General features: G+C 30.8%; 1 long non-coding RNA gene across 1 annotated transcript in view; it reads right to left on the reverse strand.

Annotated features, from left to right (window-relative positions):
- LOC127718457 (uncharacterized) overlaps positions 1-18,150 on the reverse strand; it is a 39,095-nt gene extending 20,945 nt beyond the window's left edge. Inside the window, exon 1 of the long non-coding RNA XR_007989840.1 lies at positions 17,680-18,150. This is a non-coding gene — a long non-coding RNA (uncharacterized LOC127718457). The remainder of the gene's footprint in view (positions 1-17,679) is intronic.
- Between the last annotated feature and the right edge of the window lie 861 nt (positions 18,151-19,011).

Raw genomic sequence — 19,011 nt, forward strand, 5'->3', positions numbered from 1 at the left:
TTGGTTAAAAGCGTCCGCGTGGAGACCGTGTATATTCCATATTAGGTAAACGTTAGTAGGGAGACAGGGCTTATTTTATACACGGTTACAGTCGGACAGAGGCAAGCCTTAGAAACGACCGTTGTTGCTACTTTCTTATGACAACAATGGGACTGATATTAAAACCCGCCATTCTGAAATTGCGTTAATTTCGCGGAAAAAATAATTTGGCGCCAATTTGGAATTTTTTTCTTTTTTCTGTTTCTTACTTGCCATTAGGGTCAGATATAGATTTCTTTCGATTTTTCAAGCATGGTTCTTATTATCAAAGAAAATAATACTTAAACATGTTATAACTTGTCCGTCTTTTAAAAATAACTTAATGCCTTTGATCGTCGTTTAAGAATTATGCGAAATTGTCTGTTATTTTTTTCCAGATAAACAAAGAATATACAAACTATATAAAAAATTAATAATAAGTATCTCAAAGTTAAAACAAAAATCAAGTCTAACATTCTATCACCCGTTAAGAAACCCCGTTCGAACTAAATTCCAAACGAAAGACATTTTTTGACATTGTAGTTTTTTTATCTTACACACCGATGTCAACTTGCATCTTTACACAATGTACACACATTTAGTGTGTTTGTTTGAAAAAGCAATGGCGAGTTCAGCTGTGAATATTTGACTGGATTAATTATTCTCTTTAAGTCAGTGAATTGTTTGACTTAACTAAAACAAGGTAAGGAAATCGTATACTGTCTTTACACAACCTTAACCAATACTCATTCATCGTTTATAATATTATAAAAATAAAAAAAATTGTGATGAAGTAATCCTGCAAAACTGCCAAAGGTAAATGAAAAAGTCTTGTCCTAAATATGAACTTTAAACAATCTCTTTCAGACTAGCATTTTAATCACTCTTACTCAAAGCATGTTCATACTGACATGAAGTGTGACTTACTTATGAGTAGTGAACTAAAACATAATAGTGTTGACTTAGCACTCAGAATCTGCTCTGAAATACTTTTATATAAATATAAAAATGCATAATTGTTAAAAAAAATTAAATAGAAGAAGAAAAATATTAGACCCAGTCTTTTTTGTTCTTATCTATTTTCAAGTTCATGATTAGAACCATTTATTTATTGGTTTATTGTTTTTTTTATAATTTGAGTCCATTCATTAGAATCTTCAAAAGTGCATGGAATCAGTGAGACAAAATTTATTGTTATATTTAGTTTGTTCATACAAGATTTGCAAACTAATTTCCTTTTATTTCAAATAATGAAGAATTTACATTCAGAATACTTTCACTATGGTCTCGTTTAAGTTTAAATGAAAAAGGTAGGATCAGGTATTAGTAATCATGAAAAGGAGTTCCTGTATCAGTCGGAAAGCAAGCCCTTAGAAACGACCGTTGTTGCTACTTACTTAAGACAACAATGGGACTGATATTAAAACCCGCCATTCTGAAATTGCGTTAATTTCGCGGAAAAAATAATTTGGCGCCAATTTGGAATTTTTTCTTTTTTCTGTTTCTTACTTGCCATTAGGGTCAGAAATAGATTTCTTTCGATTTTTCAAGCATGGTTCTTATTATCAAAGAAAATAATACTTAAACATGTTATAAATTGTCCGTCTTAAAAATAACGTAATGCCTTTGATCGTCGTTTAAGAATTATGCGAAATTGTCTGTTATTTTTTTCTTCTTTTTTTTCCAGATAAACAAAGAATATACAAACTATATAAAAAATTAATAATAAGTATCTCAAAGTTAAAACAAAAACTAAGTCTTAGGAAACCCCGTTCGAACTAAATTCCAAACGAAAGACATTTTTTGACATTGTAGTTTTTTTTATCTTACACATCGATGTCAACTTGCATCTTTACACAATGTACACACATTTAGTGTGTTTGTTTGAAAAAGCAATGGCGAGTTCAGCTGTGAATATTTGACTGGATTAATTATTCTCTTTAAGTCAGTGAATTGTTTGACTTAACTAAAACAAGGTAAGGAAATTGTATACTGTCTTTACACAACCTTAACCAAAACTCATTCATCGTTTATAATATGAAAAAATTTGTGATGAAGTAATCCTGCAAAACTGCCAAAGGTAATTGAAAAAGTCTTGTCCTAAATATGAACTTAAAACAATCTCTTTCAGACTAGCATTTAATCACTCTTATTCAAAGCATGTTCATACTGACATGAAGTGTGACTTACTTATGACTTGTGATCTAAAACATAATATTGTTGACTTAGCACTCAGAATCTGCTCTGAAATACTTTTATATAAATATAAAAATGCATAATTGTTAAAAAAAATTAAATAGAAGAAGAAAAATATTTGACCCAGTCTTTTTTGTGTGTGTTCTTATCTATTTTCAAGTTCATGATCAGAACCATTTATTTATTGGTTTAGTGTTTTTTTTTTTAATATAATTTGAGTCCATTCATTAGAATCTGCATGGAATCAGTGAGACAAAATTTATTGTTATATTTAGTTTGTTCATACAAGATTTGCAAACTAATTTCCTTTTATTTCAAATAATGAAGAATTTACATTCAGAATACTTTCACTATGGTCTCGTTTAAGTTTAAATGAAAAAGGTAGGATCAGGTATTAGTAATCATGAAAAGGAGTTCCTGTATCAGTCGGAAAGCAAGCCCTTAGAAACGACCGTTGTTGCTACTTACTTAAGACAACAATGGGACTGATATTAAAACCCGCCATTCTGAAATTGCGTTAATTTCGCGGAAAAAATAATTTGGCGCCAATTTGGAATTTTTTCTTTTTTCTGTTTCTTACTTGCCATTAGGGTCAGAAATAGATTTCTTTCGATTTTTCAAGCATGGTTCTTATTATCAAAGAAAATAATACTTAAACATGTTATAAATTGTCCGTCTTAAAAATAACGTAATGCCTTTGATCGTCGTTTAAGAATTATGCGAAATTGTCTGTTATTTTTTTCTTCTTTTTTTTCCAGATAAACAAAGAATATACAAACTATATAAAAAATTAATAATAAGTATCTCAAAGTTAAAACAAAAACTAAGTCTTAGGAAACCCCGTTCGAACTAAATTCCAAACGAAAGACATTTTTTGACATTGTAGTTTTTTTTATCTTACACATCGATGTCAACTTGCATCTTTACACAATGTACACACATTTAGTGTGTTTGTTTGAAAAAGCAATGGCGAGTTCAGCTGTGAATATTTGACTGGATTAATTATTCTCTTTAAGTCAGTGAATTGTTTGACTTAACTAAAACAAGGTAAGGAAATTGTATACTGTCTTTACACAACCTTAACCAAAACTCATTCATCGTTTATAATATGAAAAAATTTGTGATGAAGTAATCCTGCAAAACTGCCAAAGGTAATTGAAAAAGTCTTGTCCTAAATATGAACTTAAAACAATCTCTTTCAGACTAGCATTTAATCACTCTTATTCAAAGCATGTTCATACTGACATGAAGTGTGACTTACTTATGACTTGTGATCTAAAACATAATATTGTTGACTTAGCACTCAGAATCTGCTCTGAAATACTTTTATATAAATATAAAAATGCATAATTGTTAAAAAAAATTAAATAGAAGAAGAAAAATATTTGACCCAGTCTTTTTTGTGTGTGTTCTTATCTATTTTCAAGTTCATGATCAGAACCATTTATTTATTGGTTTAGTGTTTTTTTTTTAATATAATTTGAGTCCATTCATTAGAATCTGCATGGAATCAGTGAGACAAAATTTATTGTTATATTTAGTTTGTTCATACAAGATTTGCAAACTAATTTCCTTTTATTTCAAATAATGAAGAATTTACATTCAGAATACTTTCACTATGGTCTCGTTTAAGTTTAAATGAAAAAGGTAGGATCAGGTATTAGTAATCATGAAAAGGAGTTCCTGTATCAGTCGGAAAGCAAGCCCTTAGAAACGACCGTTGTTGCTACTTACTTAAGACAACAATGGGACTGATATTAAAACCCGCCATTCTGAAATTGCGTTAATTTCGCGGAAAAAATAATTTGGCGCCAATTTGGAATTTTTTCTTTTTTCTGTTTCTTACTTGCCGTCAGAAATAGATTTCTTTCGATTTTTCAAGCATGGTTCTTATTATCAAAGAAAATAATACTTAAACATGTTATAAATTGTCCGTCTTAAAAATAACGTAATGCCTTTGATCGTCGTTTAAGAATTATGCGAAATTGTCTGTTATTTTTTTCTTCTTTTTTTTCCAGATAAACAAAGAATATACAAACTATATAAAAAATTAATAATAAGTATCTCAAAGTTAAAACAAAAACTAAGTCTTAGGAAACCCCGTTCGAACTAAATTCCAAACGAAAGACATTTTTTGACATTGTAGTTTTTTTTATCTTACACATCGATGTCAACTTGCATCTTTACACAATGTACACACATTTAGTGTGTTTGTTTGAAAAAGCAATGGCGAGTTCAGCTGTGAATATTTGACTGGATTAATTATTCTCTTTAAGTCAGTGAATTGTTTGACTTAACTAAAACAAGGTAAGGAAATTGTATACTGTCTTTACACAACCTTAACCAATACTCATTCATCGTTTATAATATTATAAAAATAAAAAAGTTTGTTCATACAAGAATTGCAAACTAATTTTCTTTTATTTCAAATAATGAAGAATTTACATTCAGAATACTTTCATTATGGTCTCGTTTAAGTTTAAATGAAAAAGGTAGGATCAGGTATCAGTAATGAAAAGGAGTTCCTGTATTTGATCATTTTAATCCTGTCTTGATCCATTATTCATGAATATTTTGGCTACCCCTTGTATGATTAAAGTAGAAATTTATTTCTGTGTTGAACTAATTTGGTTACAGCAGTATAAATACTTACCAAAATATAAATATTAAATTAACTCTTGGAATAATAATATTATGGCACATACTGACATAAGGCCTATTTGAGTATTTCACTGAGACTGAGTTCTGAAAAGTGATAAAATGTGTTTCGCTAATTTTTTTGCACATGTCTTTAGTATCAAAATATATTCAATAAAATTATTTTAATAATATCCTCATGTAAATAACAGCATAGGGTGCTTAATATAATAATAGTTTGATCATGAGAGTGTCAAACAAAGGCACGTAACTCGTAAATTACTATCGGCTCCGCTTCGTCAGAAATATCGACACATCGAAGTGGCACATTTGCGTATTACAGCGTATTAAGTGGCACACATTTGACATATCATAGTCAAAGTTATGTTACATTACATAATTTAAATTCAGCATAGCTTCCCGAGAAGTTAAGAAAGAAAATTACGATTTTAATTTCTAGTGACCGATTTTTTTGGTCAACACCTAGACTTTGAAGACATATTTTGAGACAAAAAATCAGTTTAATCCATAATTGAGTGGATCAATATATTTATTATATACTCAAGAATGTTCACTTAAAAGGAAATTGGTTTTAATTCATGCAAAAAACTACAAATTCCAAAAAACGGGCTTCACTTTTTTTGGTAAAAAAATGCCCATATATGGTAATCACATGACTTCCATTGTTGCTTTAAGAAATGGGGTCAAACCGGGGTCAGCTTTCCGACTGGTATTTGATCATTTTAGTCCTGTCTTGATCCATTATTCATGAATATTTTGGCTACCCCTTGTATGATTAAAGTAGAAATTTATTTCTGTGTTGAAATAATTTGGTTACAGCAGTATAAATACTTACCAAAATATAAATATTAAATTAACTCTTGGAATAATAATATTATGGCACATACTGACATAGAGCCTATTTGAGTATTTCACAGAAACTGAGTTCTGAAAAGTGATAAAATGTGTTTCGCTAATTTTTTTGCACATGTCTTTGGTATCAAAATATATTCAATAAAATTATTTTAATAATACTATCCTCATGTAAATAACAGCATATGGTGCTTAATCTATAATAATAGTGTGATCATGAGAGTGTCAATCAAAGAGACGTAACTCGTAAATTACTATCGGCCCCGCTTTGTCAGAAATATCGACACATCGAAGTGGCACATTTGCGTATTACAGCGTATTAAGTGGCACAAATTTGACATATCATTGTCAAAGTTATGTTACATAACATAATTTAAATTCAGCATAGCTTCCCGAGAAGTTAAGAAAGAAAATTATGATTTTAATTTCCAGTGACCGATTTTTTTGGTCAACACCTAGACTTTGAAGACACATTTTGAGAGAAAAAAATAGTTTAATCCATAATTGAGTGGATTAATATATTTCTTATACACTCGAGAATGTTCACTTAAAAGCAAATTAGTTTTAATTCATGCAAAAAACTACAAGTTCCAAAAAACCGGCTTCACTTTTTTTGGTAAAAAAAATGCCCATATATGGTAATCACATGACTTCCATTGTTGCTTTAAGAAATGGGGTCAAACCGGGGTCAGCTTTCCGACTGGTTAGTAGTGGTGTTACGTCCCTTTATAAAAACAAAACGGTACGGAGAAAAAATCTTAAAGGTTTCAACAGACGAAAAAATTGATGATGAAGATTGAAATAAATTCATAAAACACATTTAAACCTAACAAGTTGTTATTATTGGCATCTGTTTTTATAGGATCAATGGAAGTAGTTTCGTAATGCTAACGGTATTGAAGACTTGCTCATTCAGTTGGAAAGCAAGCCCTTAGAAACGACCGTTGTTCCTACTTTCTTAAGACAACAATGGGACTGATAATATGAGGCAGGCGTTACCTGTGAAAGGGGACGAAGTCTGTATGAATAATTTTTTTTTAATTCAAACATATTTTAACTTCAAAATCTGTTCAAAAAAGAAACGGAAATACCCTTACGTTTCCGATTTCGGTTCTGTTGTTCGGAATTTTAGTTGTGACGTTATTTATGTTATGACGTCATATTCAATGTAAACAAAGAAACGCTATCAGGTAACGTTTTTTCATATCAAGCCATTCAAGGAATTATTGAAAATGGAATTGGTATTGCGTTCCTTCCTATATTTTACTAGACTGATAAATATATATTTTACTCAAAGACTCATGCAAACGAGACCGGAAAAAGGAAGTAGATTTCTGCGCAAATGCGGGAAAATAAAAAAGTCTGAAAATAAAAAAGTTAACAATTTTGAGTTCATTAGTAGAATTTTCCCGATTTATTTTTTTTTTTTTTTTTTTTATTGATTTTTCTACCGTAATAGGGGACTTCGTCCCCTTAATATGAGGCAGGCATTACCTGTGAAAGGGGACGAAGTCTATATAAATTATTTGTTTTTAATTCAAACATATTTTAAGTTCTAAATCTGTTAAAAAAGAAACGGAAATACCGTAACGTTTCCGATTTTGGTTCTGTTGTTAGGGATTTTATATGTGACGTTATTTTAATTATGACGTCATGTTCAATGTAAACAAAGAAACGCTATCATCAGGTAACGTTTTTTCATATCAAAGAATAATTAGAAATGAAATTGTTATTGTGTTCCTTCCTATATTTTACTGGACTGATAAATATATATTTCACTCAGTCTCATGACAAACGAGACCGGAAGAAGGAAGTAGATTTCTGCGCAAATGCGGGAATTAAAAAAAGTTACAAAAAAAAAGTTAACGATTTTGAGTTCATTAGTACAATGAAAATTTCGGGAAATTTTCCCGATTTTTTTTTTTTTATTGATTTTTCTACTGTAATAGGGGACTTCGTCCCCTTATTAATGCCCGCCGTTCTGAAATTGCGTTAATTTCGCGGAAAAAATATTTTGGCGGCGATTTGGATTTTTTTTTTTTTTTCTATTTCTAACATGCCATTGGGGTCAGAAAAAGATTTCTTTCTATATTTCAAGCATGTTTCTTATTATCAAAGAAAATAATACCTAAATCAGTCGGAACGCTGACCCCGGTTTGACCCCATTTCTTAAAGCAACAATGGAAGTCATGTGATTACCATATATGGGCATTTTTTTACCAAAAAAAGTGAAGCCCGTTTTTTGGAATTTGTAGTTTTTTGCATGAATTAAAACTAATTTGCTTTTAAGTGAACATTCTTGAGTATATAATAAATATATTGATCCACTCAATTATGGATTAAACTATTTTTTTCTCTCAAAATGTGTCTTCAAAGTCTAGGTGTTGACCAAAAAAATCGGTCACTGGAAATTAAAATCGTAATTTTCTTTCTTAACTTCTCGGGAAGCTATGCTGAATTTAAATTATGTTATGTAACATAACTTTGACAATGATATGTCAAATTTGTGCCACTTAATACGCTGTAATACGCAAATGTGCCACTTCGATGTGTCGATATTTCTGACGAAGCGGGCCCGATAGTAATTTACGAGTTACGTTCCTTTGTTTGACACTCTCATGATCAAACTATTATTATATTAAGCACCATATGCTGTTATTTACATGAGGATAATTATTAAAATAATTTTATTGAATATATTTTGATACTAAAGACATGTGCAAAAAAATTAGCGAAACACATTTTATCACTTTTCAGAACTCAGTCTCAGTGAAATACTCAAATAGGCCCTATGTCAGTATGTGCCATAATATTATTATTCCAAGAGTTAATTTAATATTTATATTTTGGTAAGTATTTATACTGCTGTAACCAAATTATTTCAACACAGAAATAAATTTCTACTTTAATCATACAAGGGGTAGCCAAAGTATTCATGAATAATGGATCAAGACAGGATTAAAATGATCAAATACAGGAACTCCTTTTCATTACTGATACCTGATCCTACCTTTTTCATTTAAACTTAAACGAGACCATAATGAAAGTATTCTGTATGTAAATTTCTTTATTATTTGAAATAAAAGGAAATTAATTTGCAATTCTTGTATGAACAAACTAAATATAACAATAAATTTTGTCTCACTGATTCCATGCAGATTCTAATGAATGGACTCAAATTATAAAAAAAAAACACTAAACCAATAAATAAATGGTTCTAATCATGAACTTGAAAATAGATAAGAACAAAAAAGACTGGGTCTAATATTTTTCTTCTTCTATTTATTTTTTTTTTAACAATTATGCATTTTTATATATTTATATAAAAGTATTTCAGAGCAGATTCTGAGTGCTAAGTCAACAATATTATGTTTTAGATCACAAGTCATAAGTCAGTATGAACATGCTTTGAATAAGAGTGATTAAAATGCTAGTCTGAAAGAGATTGTTTTAAGTTCATATTTAGGACAAGACTTTCTCATTTACCTTTGGCAGTTTTGGCTTTTGCTTGATTACTTCATCACAAATTTTTTTATAATATTATAAACGATGAATGAGTTTTGGTTAAGGTTGTGTAAAGACAGTATACGATTTCCTTACCTTGTTTTAGTTAAGTCAAACAATTCACTGACTTATAGAGAATAATTAATCCAGTCAAATATTCACAGCTCGCCATTGCTTTTTCAAACAAATACACTAAATGTGTGTACATTGTGTAAAGATGCAAGTTGACATCGATGTGTAAGATAAAAAAAACTACAATGTCAAAAAATGTCTTTCGTTTGGAATTTAGTTCGAACGGGGTTTCCTAAGGGGTGATAGAACGTTAGACTTGATTTTTGTTATAACTTTGAGATACTTATTATTAATTTTTTATATAGTTTGTATATTCTTTGTTTATCTGGGAGAAAAAAAGAAGAAAAAAATAACAGACAATTTCGCATAATTCTTAAACGACGATCAAAGGCATCATTACGTTATTTTTAAAAGACGGACAATTTATAACATGTTTAAGTATTATTTTCTTTGATAATAAGAACCATGCTTGAAAAATCGAAAGAAATCTATTTCTGACCCTAATGGCAAGTAAGAAACAGAAAAAAGAAAAAATTCCAAATTGGCGCCAAATTATTTTTTCCGCGAAATTAACGCAATTTCAGAATGGCGGGTTTTAATATCAGTCCCATTGTTGTCTTAAGAAAGTAGCAACAACGGTCGTTTCTAAGGGCTTGCTTTCCGACTGAATATTGGCCGTCCTTTAACAATTACGTTAATAAATTATTCGAAATTGCCTGTTATTTTTTCTTCTTTTTTTTCACAGATAAACAAAGATTATATAGATCTATACTATAAAACAAATCTAAAATAATACGTATCTCAAAGTTAAAAAAAAATCAAGTCTAACGTTCTGTCACCCCTTAGGAAACCCCGTTTGAACTAAATTCCAAAAGAAAGACATTTTTTTACATTGTAGTTTTTTGGTCTTACACATCGATGTCAACATGCATCTGAACAGAATGTACACACATTTAGTGTCATTTAGTGTGTTTGTTTAAAAAAGCAATGGCATGTTCAGCTGTAAATTTGAATGGATTAATTATTCTCTTTAACTAAAATGTTTGAAGTTAACTAAAACAATAAGGTAAGGAATTTTTATACTGTCTGTGCGCCACCTTAAGATGACTAAAAAAAATTCATTCATTGTTGGGAATGTCATTTTTTTTGTGATGAATCAAGGAATCCTGCAAAAGGGTTGTCCTTTGAACTTAAAACAATCTCTTTCAGACTTGCATTTTAATCACTCTTATTCAAAGCATTTTCATACTTACATGAAGTGTGACTCACTCATGACTTGTGATCTAACTTGGAACATAATTGTTGACTTCGCACTCAGAAACTCCTACTTTTAATATGCATACTTATTTATTTTGTTTAAATAGAAGAAGGAAAATATGAAATCGAATCTTTCTCGTTCTTATTTATTCGCAAGTACATGATTATAAACTTACCATTTAAATCCATTGGTTTAGGCTTTTTTATAATTTGAGTCCATTCAGTAGAACTTGCATGGAATCAATGAGACAAAACTTATTGTTATATTTAGTTTAATCATACAAGGATTGCAAACCAATTTCCTTTTATTACAAATTATGAAGAATTTGCATTGAGAATACTTTGATTATTATCTCTTTTAAATGTATATCCTATTGGAAAAAGGTAGGATCAGGTATCAGACAGTATTAAAAAGGAATTCCTATTTGTGATCATTTTAACCCTGCCTAGGTCAAGTATTCAAGCATATTTTAGCTACCCCTTGTCTTTATGTAGTAGAAATTTATTTCTTAGTTTATATAATTTGGTTTATAAAGCAACAAATATATTTACCAAAATATAAAAAAAAGTAATAGAGTTACTCTTGGAATAATATATTATGGCACAGAGTAACATTTACAGTCGGAAAGCAAGCCCTTAGAAACGACCGTTGTTGCTACTTTCATAAGACAACAATGGGACTGATATTAAAGCCCGCCATTCTGAAATTGCGTTAATTTCGCGGAAAAAATAATTTGGCGGCAATTTGGAAAATTTTCTATTTTCTGTTTCTTACTTGCCATTGGGATCAGAAATAGATTTCTTTCTATCTTTTAAGCACGTGTCTTATTATTAAAGAAAATAATACTTAAATTGGCCGTCTTTTAACAATTACGTTAATAGATTATGCGAAATTGTCTGTTATTTTTCTTCTTTTTTGGCCGTCTTTTAACAATTACGTTAATAGATTATGCGAAATTGTCTGTTATTTTTTCTTCTTTTTTCACAGATAAACAAAGATTATACCATATAACAAATTAATAATATCTCAAAATTAAAAAAAAATCAAGTCTAACGTTCTGTCACCCCTTAGGAAACCCCATCCGAACTAAATTCCAAAAGAAAGACATTTTTTGACATTGTAGTTTTTTGGTCATACACATCGATGTCAACATGCATCTGAACATAATGCACACACATTTAGTGTGTTTGTTTGAAAAAGCAATGGCGAGTTCAGCTGTGAATTTGACTGGATTAATTATTCTCTTTAAGTGAAATGTTTGACGTTAACTAAAACAATAAGGTAAGGAAATTTTATACTGTATGTGCACAACCTTAGTTGACTAAAAAAAACTCAGTTCATTGTTAGTATCATTTTTTTTTGTGATAAAGGAATCCTGCAAAAGTAAATGCAAAAGTATTGCCCTTTGAACTTAAAAAAATCTCTTTCAGACGCATTTTAATCACTCTTATTCAACGCATTTTAATACTTACATGAAGTGTGACTTACTTATGACTTGTGATCTAAAACATAATTGTTGACTTAGCACTCAGAAAGTGCTCTGTCCCTCTGAAATACTTTTAATAAGCAAAGCTATTTATTTTTTTTAAATAAAAGAAGAATATGAGACCGAGCTTATTTATTCGCAAGTTCATGATTAGGCTATAAACCATTTTAAATAATTATCCATTGTTTAGGCTTTTTTTTATAATTTGAGTCCATTCATTAGAACTTGCATGGAATCAATGAGACAAAATGTATTGTATATTTCGTTTAATCATACAAGGATTGCAAATCAATTTCCTTTTATTTCAAATATTAATAAGGAATAGAATACTTTGATTATAATTTCTTTTTAATGTAAATGAAAAAGGTAGGATCAGGTATCAATACTGAAACAGAATTCCTGTTTGTGATCATTTTAACCCTGTCTAGATCCAGTAGTCATGCATATTTTGGCTACCCCTTGTCTTTATGTAGTAGAAATTTATTTCTGTGTTGATACTGGGAACAGTCAATATATATGTTCCTGGTTGATATATATTGGTTACAGCAGTAAAATTATTTACCAAAATATGAATATGAAAGTTACCCTTGGAATAATATATTATGGCACAGAGTAACATCAAAGCCCTATTTCAGTTCTGAAATTGTTGTAAAAGTGATAATATGTGTTTACCTAATTGTTTTATATATGTCTTTAGTATCAACATATATTTAGTAAAATTATTTTAATAATAATCACTTGTATATAACAGTATATGGTGCATAATTTTAATAATAATATATATGATAGTACCAATAAGTTTGTTCATGAAAAGTGTCAACAAAGGGACGTAACTCGTAAATTACTATCGGCACCGCTTCGTCAGAAATATCGACACATCGAAGTGGCACATTTGCGTATTACAGCGTATTAAGTGGCACAAATTTGACACGGGCCAGTTTATAAAAAGCCTCATCACATATTTTAAATTCAGCATAGGTTCCCCAGAAGTTAAGAAAGAAATTTCAACTGATGTGTTGAAAAAACTTGACGCGACGAGTGACGACCTTTGGTTTGAAGGCTTTGTATTCTAATTCAGTACGTTTAATCAAAACAATTTTTATGTGAGAACTTCTAAAAAGTATACACAATTGGCATTTGTAACGTACAGCATGCTTTGATTTCATTTGATATGACTTTTTGGAGGAAACAGAGTCGTTTCAGTTGAGGAAAAAATGACCCAAAAAATGCCCAAATATGGTAGTCACATGACTTCCATTGTTGCTTTAAGGAATGGGGTCAAACCGGGGTCAGCTTTCTGACTGTTACTGTAATATTAAAGCCCTTTATTTCAGTTCTGAAATTGTTGTCAAAATGATAAAATGTGTTTACCTAATTGCTTTACATATGTCTTTAAAATCAAAATATATTTAGTAAAAAGATAATAGATTATTTTAATAACATCCACTTGTAAATAACAGCATATGGTGCTTGATAGTACCTATAAGTTTGTTCATGAAAAGTGTCAACAAAGGGACGTATTTCGTAAATTACTATCGGCACCGCTTCGTCAGAAATATCGACACATCGAAGTGGCACATTTGCGTATTACAGCGTGTTAAGTGGCACAATCTTGACACGGGCCAGTTTATAAAAAGCCTCATCACATATTTTAAATTCAGCATAGGTTCCCCAGAAGTTAAGAAAGAAATTTCAACTGATGTGTTGAAAAAACTTGACACGACGAGTGACGACCTTTGGTTTGAAGGCTTCGTATTCTAATACACCTTATCGCTAATCCCGCATGACCCGAGAATCAGTCCCGCTCGAACTTTTGACGTCATACAACAATCACTTTTCCATTGTGGCGTCAGATATTTTCTATTATGACGTCATAATTTTACGGGAACTTCTGTGATGTCTAGTAATGGCGGACAAATAGCGATAAGGTGTATTCACTATTCAGTACGCTTAATGAAAACAATTTTTATGTGAGAACTTCTAAAAAGTGTGAAATTTAGATTAGTGACCTATCAAAATCAGTCGGAAAGCTGACCCCGGTTTGATCCCATTTCTTAAACTTTAAATAACAATGGAAGGCATGTGATTACCATATTTGGGCATTTTTTGGGGCATTTTTTCTTCAACTTCTTCGCTCTCACCAGGGTTTGACACTAACTTATTGTATGTACTAGCCTGCAGGGCTAGTGAAATTATTCTACTAGTCCTCTTGTCGATACACTAGCCCTCCAAGTGCCGACGGTCGTGCCATCCTGTGTTCTGGAGCATTTCCAGAGGGTTTTGAACATATTTAGTTTCATGAAATTTCACTGGTTTGCTAATAAAAAATACCAACAAATTTTTTTTCTCATATTTTATTCATCTATAGGCCCTATTAAGAATGTGTTTGACTTATTTTGAAGACCCCTTTAGATCATTACTTCATCATTATTGCTAGTGTCTTTAATGAAGATGGATAAGTTAGGGATTTAAAAATACACCCACAAAAGAGGAAAGGTTTGCCCTTGCTGTTTTTTGTCATAATTCTTCATCGACTCCTTCTTTTCCCTTGTTGTTTTAGTATATTTCTTTTTGCAGGACAAGATTTTATTCCTAATAATCTGTATATTTTTACCAGAGAACAAGGAATTGTATAGTATACAAATCCTTGCAGAGACCTATAATTTTTTTTTTATGACAATAATTCAGTGATATTGTTCGACTGAAATTACATTCGAAATACAGCTTTTTCCCCTAAAGAAAATTCCCAATTACTATAAAAAATGGATTAAAATTCCTCCCAATAAGTTGTACATTTTCCCCAAACAGTGATGGTATCGGTAGTAATGTATGTAAATTTCGTATTCATGTACAGTCGGAAAGCTGACCCCGGTTTGACCCCATTTCTTAAAGCAACAATGGAAGTCATGTGATTACCACATATGGGCATTTTTTTACCAAAAAAAGTGAAGCCTGTTTTTTGGAATTTGTAGTTTTTTGCATGAATTAAAACTAATTTGCTTTTAAGTGAACATTCTTGAGTATATAAGAAATATATTGATCAACTCAATTATGGATTAAACTAATTTTTTCTCTCAAAATGTGTCTTCAAAGTCTAGGTGTTGACCAAAAAAATCGGTCAATGGAAATTAAAATCGTAATTTTCTTTCTTAACTTCTCAGGAAGCTATGCTGAATTTAAATTATGTTATGTAACATAACTTTGACTATGATATGTCAAATTTGTGCCACTTAGTACGCTGTAATACGCAAATGTGCCACTTCGATGTGTCGATATTTCTGACGAAGCGGGGCCGATAGTAATTTACGAGTTACGTCCCTTTGTTTGACACTCTCATGATCAAACTATTATTATATTAAGCACCATATGCTGTTATTTACATGAGGATATTATTAAATTAATTTTATTGAATATATTTTGATACTAAAGACATGTGCAAAAAAATTAGCGAAACACATTTTATCACTTTTCAGAACTCAGTCTCAGTGAAATACTCAAATAGGCCCTATGTCAGTATGTGCCATAATATTATTATTCCAAGAGTTAATTTAATATTTATATTTTGGTAAGTATTTATACTGCTGTAACCAAATTATTTCAACACAGAAATAAATTTCTACTTTAATCATATAAGGGGTAGCCAAAATATTCATGAATAATGGATCAAGACAGGACTAAAATGATCAAATACAGGAACTCCTTTTCATTACTGATACCGGATCCTACCTTTTTTCATTTAAACTTAAACGAGACCATAATGAAAGTATTCTGAATGTAAATTCTTCATTATTTGAAATAAAAGGAAATTAGTTTGCAATTCTTGTATGAACAAACTAAATATAACAATAAATTTGGTCTCACTGATTCCATGCAGATTCTAATGAATGGACTCAAATTATAAAAAAAAAAAAAACACTAAACCAATAAATAAATGGTTCTAATCATGAACTTGAAAATAGATAAGAACAAAAAAGACTGGGTCTAATATTTTTCTTCTATTTAATTTTTTTTAACAATTATGCATATTTATATTTATATAAAAGTATTTCAGAGCAGATTCTGAGTGCTAAGTCAACAATATTATGTTTTAGTTCACAAGTCATAAGTAAGTCACACTTCATGTCAGTATGAACATGCTTTGAATAAGAGTGATTAATTGCTAGTCTGAAAGAGATTGTTTTAAGTTCATATTTAGGACAAGACTTTTTCATTTACCTTTGGCAGTTTTGCAGGATTACTTCATCACAAATTTTTTTATAATATTATAAACGATGAATGAGTTTTGGTTAAGGTTGTGTAAAGACAGTATACGATTTCCTTACCTTGTTTTAGTTAAGTCAGACAATTCACTGACTTAAAGAGAATAATTAATCCAGTCAACTATTCACAGCTGAACTCGCCATTGCTTTTTCAAACAAACACACTAAATGTGTGTACATTGTGTAAAGATGCAAGTTGATATCGATGTGTAAGATAAAAAAACTACAATGTCAAAAAATGTCTTTCGTTTGGAATTTAGTTCGAACGGGGTTTCCTAAGGGGCGATAGAACGTTAGACTTGATTTTTGTTTTTAACTTTGAGATACTTATTATTAATTTTTCAAATAGTTTGTATATTCTTTGTTTATCTGGAAAAAAAAGAAGAAAAAAATAATAGATAATTTCGCATAATTCTTAAACGACGATCAAAGGCATTACGCTATTTTTAAAAGACGGACAATTTATAACATGTTTAAGTACTATTTTCTTTGATAATAAGAACCATGCTTGAAAAATCGAAAGAAATCTATTTCTGACCCTAATGGCAAGAAAGAAACAGAAAAAAGAAAAAATTCCAAATTGGCGCCAAATTATTTTTTCCGCGAAATAAACGCAATTTCAGAATGGCGGGTTTTAATATCAGTCCCATTGTTGTCTTAAGAAAGTAGCAACAACGGTCGTTTCTAAGGGCTTGCTTTCCGACTGGTAATTATTTTGATATTATGAAAGCACTTTTGAGATCCAGGTTTCTAATTAGAATCATCACGGCGTTTGTAACACACGTGGTTTTCAATGTATTAAGTACCATCATTGTTTCCGTTTCTTTCCCCTCATCAAAAAGTACCTTTCATGTTATAAAAATGTCTGACAATCAAAATATATAAATAAAATAATACAATAAAGACAGCAAAGGTCAGCAAAAATCTGGGATTTGTTGACAATTAAAATTTTGTAAAATTCCTAGTTTTAAACAAAATTTTGACTAGCCCGTCGGACTACTGTGATGAAAACTTTACTAGCCCTCCCTAATTTTTACTAGCCTCAGGCTAGCGGACTCGCGTTAGTGTCGAACCCTGCAGTCACCCCATAAGGAATTTACTAACCCAATATATACCGTATTAGGTCACTAGCACACTATGTAACTAATAATATCACGCAAAATATCAATAAACAAGCTGTGTGTGTGTTACGCGAGGTGTTACGCAACTGATTCGAACGATCCGTAAGTATATAGTACAAACCTTTACTTCAATACCTGTTATTGATAATTCAAAGCGAAGAGACTAAATAATAAAATATATATATTTTTTTAATTCCCTCTCCATTTATCTAGAAAATAAAATACCATAGAGCATACAAGTCTGCCTGTTCTTACCTTGTCGTTCGCCTACTCTTGCTGCCAAAGGCACATTTATGACATTCTACACACAAATCTTGTTGATTGTGTAGAACGTCAAAGGTCCATGGTAACGTCACAATACACCTTATCGCTATTCCCGCTTGACCCGAGAATCTGTCCCGCTCGAACTTTTGACGTCACACAACAATCACTTTTCCATTGTGGCGTCAGATATTTTCTATTATGACGTCAAAATTTTACGGGAACTTGTGTGATGTCCAGTAATGGTGGACAAATAGCGATAAGGTGTATACTGAGGGGCACTGACAACGTCAAAAGACGGTGCCAAAAGGACGATTTTGGCGGGAATTAAGCAAACTGAATAAAATGCATGTTTTGTATACTTAAAACGGATGTCAACAAATGATACAGGATCATAAGTTTGCTAGTACTATAATATCAACTTATTTAACGTGTTTACTAATTATGTAGTTCGTCATTTTCATGTAAAATGTTCCAAACTTTCGAGAAATTTGAGGGGGGGTAGGACCTTTATCGGGACTCCGGGATCGGGTGTTTTTAAGCACGGGATTTCGGGATTGATCCTTTCGGGATCCGGGAATTCTTTTTTCGAATTTCGGGATGTCGGGATTTAAATTTTTTAAAATTCGGGACCTCGGGATTCCATGTTTTTAAGCCCGGGATTTCTGGATCAGGACCCCTCCTACCCCCCTCAAATTTGTTAAACGTTTTTTTTCCATACATCTTTCAATCAGAATATCTCAAATAATAATTGCATTCCTAATAAATAATCATAGAAAAGGTAACTGTTATACATGATAACGCGAAATAATAATATTCACAATACACGCTTTACTTTAAAAGAGAACCGCTGGAAAATTTATTTAAGGCACAAACTACCATGATTGAATTCTCAGTTAAGATTTTTTTTGTATAAAATGTTACCCGATATATATACTTGTATTGCCATACAATATTTCAATACATTTTATATCCGTTTTGATAATTGAAGCACTAATCTAAAAATATTTATTTTCATTCGAAAATGGGGATGTTATATTAGTAGGTGACCCAACGATTACTATTCCTATCCTACATACCATCATTTCCCTGTGGAACCTCAATTTTCAGCTATTCATCACATATCTGAGGGTGGTAAAGGGTTATTTTCGTGCAACGTGATCGGCGCCGTTTTTTGTTTCACGTTCAACGTGTTTTTACTTTTTTATTTGACGTTCAGTCGTGCATGACAAAGGCCTCCTTCAACGTATTCTGCTTATTTAATTTTACGTGCATCGTGATTTTCAAATGCTTATTTTACGTGCTCGGCATTTTTCAAATAAAATT

Source organism: Mytilus californianus, unplaced genomic scaffold (genome assembly GCF_021869535.1).
Source record: "Mytilus californianus isolate M0D057914Y unplaced genomic scaffold, xbMytCali1.0.p SCAF_10, whole genome shotgun sequence".
Taxonomy (NCBI): Eukaryota; Metazoa; Mollusca; class Bivalvia; order Mytilida; family Mytilidae; genus Mytilus; species Mytilus californianus.